The 17,669-nt window shown below is 38.7% G+C and overlaps 1 protein-coding gene across 2 annotated transcripts in view; it reads right to left on the bottom strand.

Moving 5' to 3' along the window:
* GPR63 (G protein-coupled receptor 63) overlaps positions 1-6,088 on the bottom strand; it is a 49,418-nt gene extending 43,330 nt beyond the window's left edge. For both annotated transcript variants that reach the window (XM_069077199.1, XM_069077200.1), the window contains exons 1-2: positions 5,389-6,088; positions 3,103-3,221 (exon numbers count right to left, since the gene is read on the bottom strand). The gene's annotated coding sequence lies outside the window, so the exon portion shown is untranslated. The remainder of the gene's footprint in view (positions 1-3,102; positions 3,222-5,388) is intronic.
* Positions 6,089-17,669: the final 11,581 nt, after the last annotated feature.

Here is a 17,669-nt window from a genome sequence, read left to right as displayed (position 1 = left end):
ACTAAACCACATCTTTTGGAACAAAGAATCTCAGAGGAGAAAGGGCTCAAATTCTGGGAGTGGGGTGGAGGGAACCAAAATTTACATTAAAGATGAACTCTTATTTATAGAATTTAAAAATTAGAGAATACATTTAGCAGTCAGTCTGGCTTTTAACCATAGTTCAAAAATAAAGGTTTTCTACAATAAAAAAAAATCTTATCATTATCAAGTCAACTCAGTTGGGTTCCACTTGGATGATATCAGGCACTGTGATAATACCAGAATTACTAGTAATGGATGGGATTTATGAAGAGGCTGCTTTAGGTACAATATAAGAAGAACTTTCTAACAATTACAACTGTCCAGTGATATAACAGGCTGCCAGTAAGTTTTCCATTATAGCAAACAGTAAAGCAGAGGAATGATGAGAGAATGTATTGTAAAAAGGAGTGCTGTAATGGTGAGGATGTTAGACTAGATGCCTTCTGGGGTTACGTCCAAATTTACAATTCTGTCTATTATAACACCATGCAAAATTACACATAGTAATAATGATGGCTCAAAGGTAACAATTTTAAAATCACTTGCCTCATAAAAGTCTTGTGAAAAAGAAAATAGAGTATTATTATTCCCATTTTACAGCTGAGGAAACAGAGGATCAGAAAAGTTAAGTGACCTTTCTATCTACAGTCACATGTCTAATAAATGGCAGAACTGGAATCTAAATGCAAATCCTGTATACTCTATGGCACATTGAACAGTATGATACATGGAAAGAAGGCTAAATTTGGGAGTTCAAATCATAGCTCTGCCATTTACTACTTATATGACCATGAGCATGTCTCTGCCCCTCAGTTTCTTGGTTGGAAAATGAAGTGGTTAGAATAGATGACCTCTAAGTTTTCTAAGATTTCTAGATCAATGATCCTACATAAATGTTATCTTAACAAATGTTTTCTTTTCTAATGAATTTTTTGTACAAGAACCCTCAAAAGCATTTGGCTAGAAACATGTTTTAAAGTAATCAACAGGGAACAGAAAGAGGAGGCAGATATAAGTTGGTTTTAATAGCTATTCAAATTTACCTTTTTTAAAAAACTCAAAAGGGGCGGCCAGGTGGCTCAGCGAGTAAGAGCACCAGCTCCAGTGTCGGGATGACCTGGGGATCAAATCCAGGTGCAGATACTTAGCACCACACCCAGAAATAACTGGCCGTGTAACCTTGAGCAAGTTACTTAACCCTGATTGCTTTAAAAAAAAAAACTCATAGGTACTTTAACTTATTCATAAAATTCAAAGACCAAAAACTGCTAGAAAATCATCAGTTTCTAAAATTATCTTTTCCAAATATGGCTCAATGCTTGAAGCAAATCCTTCACTGGAGTATGTAAGCCTGCCCACACTGCAAATTATTGGGAATGTTCTTCATGTTTTGTGGTTACAAAAGTACCTACACTTTGTAGTCAAATTCAGTTGAAATTAAATTCACATCTGGCCTAAAAAAGAAAATGTCAACTTAAAAAAAATGTCAACTAGCAAAACCCCATCCATCTCTAAAATGCTATGGTTTTCGTTCAATAGCCAAAAAAAATACCGATTCCTTGTTTTTAAATCATATAATTATATAGGAGCAAAAAAAAATTAAACTCTCAAACCCTCAGAATAAATTTTAAAATGAGTGTTCAGCTTCAAACTGAATTGCTCTTAAGAGGTTTTCTGCCAAAGTTAAGAAGAGGGTGGGGACTTTTTAAAGTTTTGTCTATCTTCAGTGCCTATCCCAGTGCCTGGAACACAATTAGGACTTGATGAAGATGTGAGGAACTGAACTGAAAAATAAAAAAAATCCTTAGTTGTAAGACAACAATGGGCATTTGCAGAACACATGTACATATGTCTTGCAATCCCATTAGTAAATGAAAAAAAATCTCAAATGCTGGTCTGGGTAGTCAAATAGGAAGGGTAGTACAAGAGAAAGGCTGGTGGATTTGGAATTAAGAAACCTGGGTTCAAATCCCAGCTCTGCTGCTTATTACCCGAGGGATCATGTCTTTATTTTTCCTAGTGCTAAGAATGTGCCTTGGACATAAAAGAGTCTCATTTATTATTAATACTCAGTGAACTGAACTCACTTAACCTCTCCAGGTTTCTGTAAAATGGAAGGGCTTGGGCTAGATGACCTCTAAGGTTCTTTCCTACTCTAAATCTAGAAATTACTGCTTCAGTTGACAGTTGACTTCATGTGCACACACAAACACAGGTGTTACACGTGCATGTATATGTGTGTGCATATATATACACATACATAAGTGTATGTGTAGGGTCTGTGGTATGTGTGTGTGTGTGTGTGTCTAAGATTTAGCCATTAAGTATCAGTAATGTGCCATCTGACAGAAGTCAGCCAGAGATGTTCTTTATTGATCTATCACTGAATCACTGGATTTTAAATACACTGCACTTAGGCAATCTATTTATTGACCCTTCTTTCAAACCCAATATCTAATACAATGTTTCCCAAAATGGAATACTCAAACTTCTTTACCTATATATAGCTTGACTCCCAGGGAGATGACTTTAATCCTACCCAATAAATCTCCAGACATTGAGGGCTAAAGATAAAAGAAAAAAAGTCTCCAGCAAATTTAAGGAGCTACTCTAGGAAGAAAAACTTACCTCGGTGGACATAATTTTATGAAGAGTACTACTCTTCTGAAAGCAAATTAGAGATGCTTGAGCAATGCTAGGCATAAGCAAACACTGTCAAGGTATAACTGTATTGTGACAAGAAACAATAGCTTTTAAGAGCCTAGGAGCAAATGCAGCTCTCCGTAGTAATTGTTTATGTCTGTGGCCCTTGACCAAGTCATATTAAGAGTTAGCATATGAAAACAAAGGACACAAACAATAGTATTAAAAGGAATTTATACTAACAAAAATGATAGTCACTAGGGACTGCTTCTAATGCCTATAGCTCTGCTCTTTAGGCATATGATTTAGCAAGTAAGGCTTAATCTTGTCAGTGATGGCTGAATGTGAATACACATTTCAAAACAATGTTTAAAACATTCAAAGACAAGCACTCACAAAACAGCTATTATAATCCATCAAAGAGAATAAACTCACCTCCAAAATTTCAATGCAGTAGAACCAATCGATAAAGTCCTAGGAGCTAAATTAAAGCAGCTTGTGAACCCATTATAATGAAACTGGTTTCATTGGTTTTCCTCCAAGGTCCAGAAATTCTAAAATAAAGGGGTAACTAGAGTTTAATGGAAATTTCTTAGTGTTTGACTTAACCCCAATTGATTTTAAAATCTTTTTCAGCTCATCACAAATTTTCAAGCTGATGATACTTTGTTTGGGGGTAAAGGGGACATGTCCTAGTATTTTTGAAAGAATTGTAAAAATATTGTGATCAGAAAAGATCATATATTGTCCAAATATAATTTAGGAGTATTAGAAGTTTATTCTAGAATGATATTCTGTAAAAATTCTCCTATTATACCTAGAACTTCTCTCCCATAATCCCTGTCAATCCATTTTGCAAGCATGCACATTAAACTCCCCTGTAGATGTAATAGCATAACCAAGACAGATGCTAAAAGAATTCTTTTGACACCCTTCTCCATACTTAAAAAAAAAAAATCCCATATGCTACTACTTTCTTTGGTTGAGTTTACATAGTCTCTTCACCTTATAAAATGGTCTTGATTCATTTTTCAAACAAAAATGTCAACAAAATTTTTCCTGTGCCCTCATTTTAGAGATGAGGGAACTGAGATCCAAAGAGGTTAAGCAATTTACCCAACCAGTTAGCAGCAAGATGAGGACTGCAGTTAATTATAAGCTTTTGGAATTGAAAGAAACCTTAGGGTCTTAGCTTCCTCTGGCTAAAAATTGAAGGGGTTGGGCTAAAAGACCTTAAAATTTCCTTCTAATTCTAAATCTAAGATACTATGACTTATTCTATCTCCCAGATAAAGAAAGGGAGGCCAAGAGAAGTTGTGATTTGTACAAGGTTACACAGTGAGTAGCAGTGCCAAGATTTGAACCTGAGCTGTCTTATTACCAGATCAAAAAGCCTTTTCTACCACATTATTCTAAAAACTCATTATATGTTGAGGCACATCACCTTTGGATTCATCAAGACCTTTACCTTTAGTTAAGCAATGTTCTCAGCAAAATCATTTGAGTGAAACATCAGGTAATGCCTTCCAATTATCATTCCTGGATATAGGATTTTCCCAGTTTAGTCTCTCAAACTAAGATTGAATGAAAAGTAAAATCACCAAATAAAATAAAGAGGAAATACTGATAAATATAAAAGGAGAAGGGGGGAAAATCATACCATTACATTTTCACTGGGCACTGCAGCATGATTAGAGGAATTCCTGTATTTCCAATAAGCACTGGTACGTAGTCTACATTTTACAATAAGTACTCATTTATAACTTGAATGGGATTGGGGGGGGGGGGGGGTGTGAAGGGACAAAATTGGTATGAAAGGGATGTTCTTTCTACTACTATGGTTATCCTTAGTAAAACCCAGAGGGGGCAAAAAAGGCTTTTTCTGCAAAACTGCATAATTCCAAAATGGGCAAGGAGAGAGTGAGAGGGGAGGAAGGGAAATCAGTTAAAGAAAACAATCTGAAATGAAGGTTGTCTGGAGAATTTAACTAAGGAAACAATGACAGACACAGATATACATCTGCCACCAGTTCAATAATATTAAAAGGCACTGTATGCCCCTGAGCTACCGCCTTTCCCAAACTCCATCTCCCCAAAACCAATTCTTCACCGAATTCAACAGATACCAGTTAATAAACCTTTGAGATATTTTAACTACGAAAATGCCAGGACGTTGTCCTAAGGTTCAAAAGGTTTCTAGATCTTTTCTAATCCTCTCATGCCTAACCTTCCGGACACTTGAAAGATCTGAAATCATACTCTGATTCCCAAGAAGGCCTTAACTGCTTAATGCTCCGGAGAAAGTGAGGGGGGTGCGAGGGGGGAGGGAAAAGGGAGGGCTTAGGGTTAGTGACTTAAAGGACTGTAAGAGAAGGGGCAAGTGTCAGGGGAAATGAGTGCCCACCCAGTCCACTGGGTGGCATTTCCTCTGGAAAGGCCACTGAAGCCAGGAGTCTTCCTTCTGCTGAAGGAGGCTCCGCTGCAGAAAATGATGTCTCCAATTGTAACTGGGTTCGCAGTGCCTGAAAATACCCAGCCCCCAGCCCCAACTTCTGCAAATTTAGACAGCCTGCTTGCCACAGGCTCCCGTGTACCTAGGTGAATTCCGAGAAACGCCCCAGAACAGAAAGCCCTCCAGCGATCCCACCCCCAGCTGCCCAGTCTCCAAGACCCTACCACCACCACGGCGGAAAACCGCACGCGAAAGGTCCAAAGCCTCACCTCGGACAAAGGACAAAGCCCGGGGAATCCCTGCAGAGCCCAAGCAGCATGGCCTGAACCGATCCCTCTGGGAACTTTCCGGACATAGCAGCTCTCTCCTCAGCGCCGGAAAACAAAAGCTCTCGTGCAGGCTGGTGGAGGAGGAGAAGGAGAAGGAAGAGGAGGAGGAAGAGGAGGTGGGGAAAGAGAGGCAGCAGCGGCGGGAGCTGGAGCAGAAAGTGAAGAGGAGCATCGCTCCAGAGCAGCTTCTGCAGCTGTCTCTATTTGCACCGGGTGTCCCGCCCCCCCTGTAACCCAGGGCTCCCTCCTTAAAGGAGACGTCCCCCTTTTGGAAAGAGGACTGGGCTGCGACTCTGTCGGTCTCTGTTACAGACACATATTTTGGCTGCGTGTCCTAGACACATCTTTCTAGGGAGAGAAAGCTTTGCACAGATACCTCTAGGCCGACGTCTTAGGCTACACTTGGGCAGACTGGGGGTCCCTTCATGTCCGTTCCTCTGCCTTCGCTCCTCCACCTCCAAGAAACCCGGCTTCGCTCCCACCCCAGGCAGAGGCTTTAAAGACTCCGAGCTTTCGCCGCCGCTGCAGCAGCAGCCCGCGCGCATGCAGGAGGAGCGAGACAGAAAGGAGGGTGGGATGGGGAGGAGGACCAGCAAATTCCAGGAGCTTGCACGTGGCGCCGCCCCACCAAGCTCAGCCTCAGAACGTCCCCCACCTCCAGAAGTCCCGGGTTCGGCCTGGGTCAGGGCCGCGCCAACCAGCACCTCCCCCGAGTCCCCAGAACGCCCAATAGAATGTCGGGTCCCAGGCCGGCCTGCTGCACGTGGCTCCAGGGCTCGCCTTCCCACCCAGCCCCCAGCTTCTTCCCTCACCCGCCCCTTCCTCCTTTCCTAGGCTTACCAGAGTCAGGCTCTTGAGGAAGGTCACTTAGCTTGCCTAGAAAGCCAGCTTCTTGCCCCGACCAGGAGAGGAAGAGATGTTGGAGGCGAAGTCCGTGGTCAGAGCCAGACACTGGAGGCAGACCTCACCCCGTGGGCCTCTGCTAATGTCAGAAACCCTTAATTCCGGCTGGAGTTGGTTCCAAAGGTGTCACTGGCTCAGGGTGACTGGCGACCAGTCCTGGTCAAATCCTTAGACTCTTATGAGGCAGCGTTTTCCTCTGGAGAACTGCCACTTGGCAATATTTATCTCCTACCTGGATTTCAGGATTAAGGACTTGACTCACCAAGGATTTCCCTTTCCTTTCTGTCCCTCACTGCCTTAGCCATTGACTAATTTACAACCAACCCCTACCCAGAGTTTTCTGGGGGAGAGGAGAAAGACTTTTTTTTTAATCACTCATTGCATTTACTGCTAACACCTACCTCTGCTTACTAGAGCCAAAACTAGGGGTAGGCAAAAGAGGAAGCTTCCTAGAGTGCAACATGGACCAAGGGAGGACAGGATGTGTGCAGTGAGAGACAGCTTTTATTTTTACTTTGTATAAACGCAAACTTTTTTTTTAATAGCAGAATATTTCCATCCTAGTGGTACTTAGGTACTTCATTATTAGTTCAAATCCCGTTGTGTCATGGTAATGGCTCAGAGCCTACCTTAGATGGGGCACAATTGTCATAATCAATTCAACAAGGAAGGAATTAAACGACTCCCTGGCTCATTGAAGCATCAGGAATACCCGAGCTCAAACTCTGCCTCTTAATACATTTAGTGTAACAGCTAGTGTGTATACAGTGTTTTAAAGTTTGCAAAAGCACTTTACAGATAGTATCATATTTGTCCTCACAATAATCCAAGGGGTAGGTCCTATTTTGTAGATAAGCAAAGTGAAAGCAGATAGATATTAAGTGACTAGCCTAGGTTCACGTAACTGTTGTCTGAGGCTGGAGTTGAGCTTAGGTTTTCCTGAGTTTCAGCAATCTAATCCATGGTGCCACCTACCTGCCCCTTTGCCTGACCTTCTAAGTACTAGTCCAGCTCCTGATCTATGACTATGAACTATGAGAAAGGATCTTACTCTCTCAGCAAGCCAGGCTCTCAAAGTCTACCCAATGATGAAATCATAAATCAAGGGGAGGAAATGTTTAATTCAGCAAACATTTATGAACAGAGGCAGTGTTGGTTCAGTCAGTGGAAAGAGTGGGCTGAAGGTGGATTCCAAGGATATAGGTTTGACCTCTGGCACTACTACTACACATCTATGTGGCATTAGGCAAGTTTACTTATCTGCATAGCTGTTATATAAAAGGAACATTTTCTCAAGACCCAGTAAAATGTGATTCCCATACACAAAATTTCCACCCTTTTTGTTTTTGTTCTTGTTGTTTCTGCCATCCTAATCATTGTTGCTACTCAATCCACATGAGACTATTCTATTTCTTGCCATAACTACCTGTATTGAGCACCTTCTGGAGGCAAAAGAAGGAAGAGATCAAGCTAGTTTTGTTCTGGGATGGTGAGGGAGAACCAAGGCAACAAAGTATGGTAGGAAGTATGTTGTATTTGAAGTCAGGAGACCCCCTAACTTTGCTGTTTACTAGCCATGTACCCTTTACAATTCACTTAATCTGAGCCTGTTTCTCCATTTGTAAAGTGATTTGCTAATTATTTCTATCTGAAAGATATTTTTATTACCTAGCTCACAATGTTGTTTGAGCATCATTTGAGGATAAAGTAATATATATGAAACATGTTATTGTAGGAAGTACTACATTTGTGTACTCTCCTCCCAGAGACTCACTTTCCTGATTTATAAATTTATGGAACCATGTCAGCTTTAGAGAGGAAAAGGCTTCCCTTTACAGCACCATCTCTCATTGTACACCATTGTCAGAAGGCCCAACGACAAAAAGTAGTTGAAGAGAAGATACAGCCAAGGCTTTCTGCTCTCTAGTGCCTTTTGCAGGCACCCCAAGTTCTAAATACAAAGCTAGTTGAAAAGGCTTCTCATCACTATGTGGTTAACAGAGCAGAACCAGTTAAAGAATGTCTATGTATACATACTCCAAGGTTTCTCAAAGGCATTTCCATTACATCATCATGACTTCCCTGGAATTAAGCTCCTCAGCCTCTCCCACATAGGGAGACATCTTCAGAGGCACTCTATGTGAGAGCCTGTTATTATTCCTTTATAAAATATGAAGCATTTGTACTAACTGGATCTTATTTTCATGCAAGGTAGGAATGGAAATAAGTGGACCTCTGCCTTATTTACTCATTACCCAAGAGTCTTCCCCAGACCTGAGCAAAATGAGTAAGGAGGACACTCACTATGCCTAAAACCCTTTAATCCCTTAACATAGAACTGTGCTTTTCCTTGGCATAAGTATATATGTCCTCAGAATTATTATGCCAATGGAAAAGGGTTACTAATGCTGTGAAAAATCTAGTCCCATGATTCCCAAATTCTTTCTTTCTTAAAGTGTTTAAAATAATGGAACTTTTTAGGAGTTGGAAGAAACTTGTTATTATTGTTCATTCAGTATGTCAAACACTTCATGACCCCAAGGACCATAGCATACCAGTCCCTTCTATCCTCCACTGTCTCTAGAAGCCTGTCTAAGTTCATGTTCACTGTTTCCATGACACCATCTATCCATCTCATCCTCTGCTGTCCCCTGTTCCTTTTGCTTTTAATCTTTCCCAACAGAAAGATCTTTTCCAATGAGTCCCATCTGCTCATTATGTGGCCAAAACATTTAAGCTTCAGCTTCAGTGTTTTACCTTTCAGTGAATAGTCTGAATTAATTTCTTTAAGTACTGACTGATTTGATCTGCTTGCTGTGCAAAAGACTCTCAAAAGTCTTCTCCAACACCCAAATTTGAAAGCATCAATTCTGTGACATTCATTTTTCCTTATAGTCCAACTCTCACAGCTATACATTGCTACTGGAAAAACCATAGCTTTGATTGTTAACTTTGACCTTTGTCAGCATGGTGACATTTCTTCTTTTTAGTAAGCTGTCCAGATTTGCCTTAACTTTCCTTCTAAGGAGCATCTTTTAATTTCATGGCCACTGTCACCGTCTGCAGTGATCTTTTAGCCCAAAAATATAAAATCTGACACTGCTTCCATTTCTTCTCCCTCTGTTTGCCAGGAAGTGTTGGGGCCACCTGTCAAGATCTTAGTTTTTTTGATGTTAAGCTTCAAGTCAGCTTTAATATGCTCCTCTTTCACCCTCATCAAGACGCTTCTTAATTTTTCTTCACTTTCTCCCATCAGAGTGATATTATCTGCATATCTGAGATTGTTGATATTTATCCTGGCAACCTTAATTACACCTTTTGATTCATCCAACCTGGTATTTCATATGATGTGCTCTGCATATAAGTTAAATAAACAAGTTGACAATGTACAGTCTTGTTGCACTCCTTTTCCAATCTTAAACCAATCAATCGTTCCATGTTCTCTTCTAACTGTTGTTTCTTGGCTGGCCAGCATATGTTCCAGAGGAGACAAGCAATATTCATCTCTTTGAAAACTTGCTACATTTTGTTGTGATCCACATAGTCAAAGGCTTTAAGAAATTTGTAATGGCTAGCATACAAGGCTTTTAGATTTACAAAACACTTTGTATATGTTGTCTCATTTGATCCTTACAACAACCCTTTGAGGTAGGTGCTATTATTTTTCCCATTTTACACATGAGTAAACTGAATCCTTAAGTATCTAACACTGGATCAGACAGCTAATAAGTGTTTCAAGCAGTGTTTGAATTCAGATCTTCCCAGGTCCAAGCCCTGTACTTGCGGCCTAGAGATAACCCAGCCTAAACCTTTTCTTTCACAGATAAAAAAAGTAAGCCTAGAGAGATCAATTGACTTGTCCTAGGTCATTGGAGATTTTGTTCATTGCACTGTAGGGGTAGGGAAACTTGTGAACTTAAGGCCACAAGTAGTCTTCTAGGTCCTCAAGTATAGCCTTTTGACTGCATTCGAATTTCACAGAATAAACCTCCTTAATAAAAGGATTTGTTTTGTAAAACTTGGACTGTCAAAAGTTTATACCTAAGGACCTAGAAGGCCACATGTGGTCTTGAGGCCACAGGTTCCCCACCACTATAGTAGGGCATTCAACAGCTCATACCGGTGAAGATATAATTTCTTTACTCTGACTTCTCAGAAACTCAGTTACAGGTTCCTATTCATAATATATTCTTCCAACGAGCAGTCTACCTCCATCTTCTAATATTATATCTAATTATTACTGTTCTCTCCTTTGCATTCTATTCCAGTGGAGTTAGCAAATATGTGCAGCTATGTCTGGTTGTTGGTAAACATTATTTTATTTAGTTAATCTTACTGGAGATGAAACTGGAGAGGTTCATTGTGATGTTCATTATCTCCTTTTACAAACTGTGTGAACAATATAATTTCTTTTTTTTTTTTAAAGCAATTGGGGTTAAGTAACTTGCTCAAGGTTACATGGCCAGTTATTTCTGGGTGTGGTGCTAAGTATCTGAGCCCGCATTCGATCCCCCAGGTCATCCCGACTCTGGGGCCGGTGTTCTTACTCGCTGTGCTACCTGGCCGCCCCCCAATATAATTTTTTTAATATTAATAACACATGCTAACCTGATTTGCCACCTCTTGTAATTCTCCTTTATCAGTTATAATAAGAGACAAAGCATTTCACTTAGCTCATTTTTTACTTATTTCCATTCAGCCAACCTCCTCCTCACACTGGGCCTTTCTTGATAATAGCTACTAAGAAGTAAAATTGACTTTTTTGGGTGTCTCATTTCCTTTGCTTGCCCTTTCTATACAAATGGTACTTGAAGAGCATACAATCACAGAATGTTTCAGAATCAGAAGAAACCTTAGATTTTATCCAAAACGTGTTCAATGTATACATGAGAAAATGGAAGTTCTAATAAAGTATAGTGACTTACCCAAATAACTTGTGACATGAACTTCTTTGACAATCTGGTGAAACCCATGGACTATTCAGAATAATGTTTTTAAATGCATAAAACAAAATGAATCAGATTAAAGAAAGAAATAAATTACTTTGATGTTTGCTTTTTTGAAGGGGTGAAGGCAGGGCAATTGGGGTTAAGTGACTTGCCCAAGGTTACACAGATAGTAAGTGCTAGAAGAGAACCTAGCTCATTATCATTTGTACTCAAAGATAATATTACTCATAATGATTCCTATGATCCTTATTCATATGTCTGTTTCAAAAGATAGTACTTCAGTTTGAGAATATGATTATTGTTTTCAGGTCCTATCTCCCACACTCATAATTTACTTGTACCAAATTACATAGAGAGTACCTGATAGGCCTTCTAGTCCAGCCCATATTTAAATAAGAACTCATTTTACATTCATCCCTGACAAGTAACCATCCAGCATTTTGCCTGAAGACATACACTCAGGAGGAACCCATTAGCTCCTGAGAAAGTCCATTCTATTTTAGGACAGCTCTATTGGTTAACAACAACAAAAACCTATATTTTACATAGCACTTACTATATGCTAGGAACTGTGTTAAGTACTTTTCAAATATTATCTCATTTAATCCTCACAACAACTATATGAGGTGGGTGCTTTTATTGTCCTCCCCATTTTACAAATGTGGAAACTGAGGTAAACAGAGGTTGAATAATTTACCCTGGATCACACAGTTTCTGAGACTGGATTTCCATTGGGAGTTTTTTTCATCACATCCAGCATAAATTTGCCTCTTCAAATCTTTTACCTGTCTCTCTTAGTTCTACTTTATAGGGCAGGACTTTACCTGCCATTTGTGACTTAAAAAAAAATATTTTGGTAACTGTATTTCAAAGTAATTTATGGGGCAGCTGGGTGGCATAGGGAATAGAGCAGTGGCCTTGTCAAAAGGTCAAATATGGCCTCAGACACTTAACACTTACTAGCTGTGTAACCTTGGACAAGTCACTTAACCCCAATTGCCCTGCCTTCACCCCTTCAAAAAAGCAAACATCAAAGTAATTTATTTCTTTTTTTAATCTGATTCATTTTGCTTTATGCATTTAAAAACATTATTCTGAAGAATCCGTGGGTTTCACCAGGTTGTCAAAGAAGTCCATGTCACAAAAAAAGGTTAAATAAATCCCTTCCTAGGGCAAAAGCAGAGCAAGTCTACCCCTGTCTTCTACATGAAAGCCTTTCAAATATTTTAAAACAGCTGTCATTTCCACCCCCATTCCCCAACCAAGCCTTTTTATCTCCAGAATGAATATTCCGAGTTTCTTTGATAGATACTCATATGGCATGATCTCTATACTCTTCAGCATCCTGCTCATCAACACCATTTCAAAAATGTTGCTCTCAGAACTGAACACAACACTCTAGATATGGTCTACCCAATGCAGGGTACAATGAGATATCAGTTCCCTAGTCCTGAATGCTATGCCTCTCTAATTGTAGTCCAAGATTATATTTAACAAACATTTGCTCCTTTTAGCAGGCATGGCTACCACATCACATTGTTGACTCCTAGTCCACTAAAATGTCCACACATTTTTTTAATTGCTTTCTAACCAAATCTTCCCACATCTTATTCTAGTGTAGTTGATTTTTCTTTTTATCTTTTATCCCTATCAAATTTAATCTTGTTCAATTCAGTCCATTGTGCAAGTCTGTCAATGTTTATTGGTGATATTTCTGACTGCCCTCCAAAACTATCTCTCCTAGCTTTGTGTCCTCTGGAAATTTGATAAGCATGTTTTCTGTGTCTTTTCCCAGTTATTGATAAATATATTAAATAGCACAAAGCCAAGTACAAATCCCTGAAGCATTCCATCTGAGAGCTCCTTGCAGGTACAGGTAATGCTTTATTAACCATTAATGTTTATTATTTGAGTCCAACCATTAAAAAGTTTGGTATCTACCTAACTGTACTTTTTTCTAGTTTCCGTTTCTGCATCTCATCCTCAAGAGGAAAATCTCTGTCAAATGCTTTGCTAAAATCTAGGGAAAATACACCATTCCTTTTGTATAACCCAAAACCCTATCTGAAAAGGAAATAAGGTTAATCAGGCATGACTTATCCCTGATGAAACCATGCTGGGCTCATTGTGATCCCTTCTTTCTTTTCTAGGTGTTTACTAATCATCAATCACATTTTCAGTGAATTCTTTCAGTACTTAAGGTTGTAGTTCACCTGGGCCTAATGACTTACTCTTATCAAACACAGTTAGGTGCTCTCTTACAATGTCCTTATTTAGCTTCATTTTCAACTCTTTGTTAGTTATTTTATTTTTGGCCTTTCCTGTGCAAAAATTATTCTCCTTTGTAGAAAAAACTAGCAAAATAAGTAATAAGCAACTTTGCCTTCACTCTCACATCAGCTATCATGCCATCCACCCCAAATAGTAGTCCTATTTCTTCTTTGTTCCTTCTGTTTCACTCAATATAGCTAAAAATGCCATTTTTTACCTTGGATTTTTCTCTTCATCTTCAGCTCATTCTTGGTTTTGGCTTTCCTGGCACCATTCTTATAAGATCATGCAACATTTTGTATTCACCTTCTACTACCGGACCTTGCTCACATCTTGATAAATGTCTTTTAAAAGTCTAAGTTGGTCAATGGGGTCCATGACCCCCCAAAAAGGGTAAAGAATCCCTCTGTAGAGCAAAGAAGAACAAGTCTACCCTCTGTTCCACATGAAATCCTTTCAAATACTTGAAAACAGTTGTCATTTCCACCCACCTTCCCAAACTAGCCCTTTCTTCTCCAGGCTGAACATTCCCAGTTCCTTTGACAGATACTCATATAGCATGATCTCAAGATTCTTCAGCATCCTGCTCATCAATACCATTCTAAAACACAATACTCTAGATTGAATCTATAAATCTTTATAGATCTCCTTAGGTAACTCCCCTTGACCCTTCCACCTTGGGTCTTAAAATCTAGTTGACTTTGGTCTAGCAATACCACTACTAGGTGTATATCCCAAAGAGATTTTTTTTTAAAGGGAAATACAAAGATATTTATAGCAGTTCTTTTGGTGATGGCTTGAGGGGATGTCCATCAAATGGGGAATGGATAAACAAGTTGTGGCATGTGATTGTAATGGAGTACTTTATGCTATGAGAAATGAGAAGCAGGGTGATTTCAGAAAAACCTAGAAAGACTTGCATTAACTAATGCAAAGTGAAATGAGCAGAACCAGGAGAACATTGTACACAGTAACAACAATATTATAAGATGATCAATTGTAAATGACCTAGCTATTCTCAGCAATACAATGATCTAAGACAATTCCAAAAGACTTATGATAAAAATGCTATCTACCTCCAGAGAAAGAACTGATGAAGTATGAATGCAGATTGAAGCATACTATTTTTCACTTTTTTATTTTTTTTGGTCTTTGTCTTCTTTCACAATATAACTAACATAGAAATGTTTTTCATGATCACACATGTATAACCAAAATCTAATTGCTTACTGTCTCAGAGAGGGGGAAGAAGAAGAAAGAAGGGAGAGAACTTGAAACTCAAACTTTTAAAAAAGTGAATGTCAAAAATTGTTTGTACATGTTAATTAGGAAAAAAATAATTGTTAAAAAATCTAAATTGGTTGAGTTCCTTCTGTATCTTCATTATGTCTTCAGAAAACTCCCCATTTTCCCTCCTCCTTGTATTTTTTTTCTCTGTCTTTAAAATCTCATTCTTGACAGCTTCTTCCTGGGTCAATTTCCCCCATAGAATTTTATTCTACTGGATTCTGTCTGTCCTTTCTATTAACCTCTTTAACTCTGCTTTCCCAAAATCCAAGTATGTGTCAAATTTTCCTGTTGTTTTTAAGATGGAGCAGTCATTCTTCCCTGGGCCTCTTATAATTTACAACTCAGCAACCAGTTCCTTGTTGTTGGTAAGAATCAGAGAAAAGGAGGTCCAGCCATTGATTATTCCATTTTCTGAAGGATGAATTGTCTTTTAGAGAAGCCAATGAATTATTAGTCCCTCTGCTTTGAGCATAGAGTTTCAAATGGCTATTTAGATAATTTAATTAATTTATCACTACTATACATACACCCATGCCAGGTTTGAGATCTGTTTGCCAAATGCTTCCTCTATTACTTCTTTCTTTCTATGTGGCCCATAATAGGTTCTTTAACTATTGCTTGTGTTGTCTTCACTGATCTTTACCCAAGTACTCTTCTTCATGCTGCTTCCTTTCTCATTCCTAGATTTTTAGTAAGTATATTTGCTGAATTGTGAAGTATGGATATGCTTTAAAAAGGAAGGGCAGGGGGAACTAGTTTAATTGTGGAAGATTCCATGAAGAATTATGAGTTACCACTAGGTCTTGAAGGACAGATAGGATTTGTAGGAAAACAAGAGTGCTTTCCAAATAAGAAAGCAACACAAAACAAAGCTATAGATGGAGAAATAAATGGTTTGTTGCTGAGTCATTTCAGTCTTGTCTAACTCCATGACCACATTTAGGGTTTTCTTAGCAAAGATACTGGAATGGCTTACCATTTCCTTCTCCAGCTCATTTTACAGATGAGGAACTGAAGCAAATAGGAGTAAGTGACTTGTCCACAATCACACAGCTAGTAAGTATATAAGGGTGGATTTGAATTCAGGTCCTCCTGACTCCAGAGCTGGCACTTCATCCACTGCACTATTTAGCTGCCCATATAATTTTGGCAGAGCAATAAAGAAATCTTCCTAACTGTAAACTATCAGGTCAAATCTCACAGTGTCAGGAAGTAGTGAGTTCCCTGCCATGGGGGATGTTCAAGCAAAAAATATATGACCACTCGTTGGAGAGGTGAATGAGTAGATTCAGACTTCAGGTAAGAGTGGAATAATAATAGCTAACATTCATGTAATGTTTCAAGGTTTGCAAAACACATTACATCTGTTATCTCATTTTGAGTTTCATAACAACCTCTTAAGGTAGCTGCTATAATTATCCAAATTTTACAAATGAGAAAATTGAGGCTGAGAGGTTGTGATGCACAGTGCCTAAGGTAGTTTTATCTTCTTCACCTCCAAGCTGCATATCTAACTTCTAAGGTCCCAAACAACTGTAAGTCTGATTCTCAAAGTTAGGGTACTGCTTCTAATTAGTAGACCAGCTTGCACTGGAGTACAATAATATATTGATACCATTTTATGTTCTAGTTTTTCTGACCTTCCTGATTACTTTTCTACTTCTTCATCAATCATTGGGTCATTAAGCAACAGCATTCTGGGACTACAAGTCAGTGTATAAAACTCAAAATCTTAGCTGTGTGGAAGGTTCTCCTGCTGCAGATTTGCATATAACCAAATGGTTTCTCTTTAGGATTTCTCAGTAAATAACATCACTAACACTGGAACCAAAAATTCTAGCATGATCTTATGGAAAATGACAGCACTGAGTATTTTTCCTATGTGTAGATAAAATGGCTTTTATTTGTGGCATCCAAACAAGAAGTGTTCATAGAGATCATTTTATATTATTTTACGGATAAGGATACTGAGTATCACAAGGTCAAGTGATTTACCCAAAGTCACAAAGAAAGTAGTAGCACAATGGAACTATAATTTCAATATTCAAAGTGCCAACACAATCTTCTTTTTTCTACTATATTCCAACTGATGTAAGATGGTTAAGCTGGGCCTCTTCTCCAAAAGGGAAGAGGAAGGATCTCTAGATCTTGAAACATCTACAATGATGGATCAATACATGAGGACATCCTCTCTAAAAATAAAGGAATTCTACCAATCCCATGCTTCTTTTTTTCTCACTTACTCAGGATTGGTGAATTCAAGGGTACCTGGAGTTAGTTTATCTTAAACTAATGCATTTATAAAAGCTTTCTTTAAATACCATAAGTGTCAAAAATGCAGCCTGCTCACCAAATGTTGTACATAACTCTCCTGAGTCCATCAGAACCAGATTAAAATGTTATTGGAAAACATTTAACAAAATAAAATTATAATAAAACATAGAAAATTTTGACATGTGGTTTTCTAAGTAAATATGAGGCCCATAGGAATCTTTAAGTATGGTTCAGTGGCCTCATTTCTACTTCAGTTTGACATTGCTGCCTTAAACTACCTCAAAGTAAGACCACAGAACCATTAACAGCCTCAGGTCCCTCAAAATGGACCCAAAGTCTAGAAAAGCAATGATTTCCTGGATTGCAATTACATGTGCAGCTTCATAGAAACAGAACAAAACTAGGACCCAAGGGTAAAGGGAGCTGAAAGGACATATATCATTGTATTTGTGCATTTGTATGTGTGTAAGTGATTGTTCTACCATTGATTTGTATAGTATTTATAAACCCTCTAGTTGGATTAGAAGTTCTCCA

The sequence above is a fragment of the Petaurus breviceps genome, unplaced genomic scaffold, assembly GCF_028583685.1.
Source record: "Petaurus breviceps papuanus isolate PSGF00001 unplaced genomic scaffold, PetGlider_PUasm1.0 90977, whole genome shotgun sequence".
Classification (NCBI taxonomy): Eukaryota; Metazoa; Chordata; class Mammalia; order Diprotodontia; family Petauridae; genus Petaurus; species Petaurus breviceps.
The sequence above is the reverse complement of the archived record's forward strand: the minus strand, read 5'-3'. Positions and strand labels throughout refer to the sequence as shown.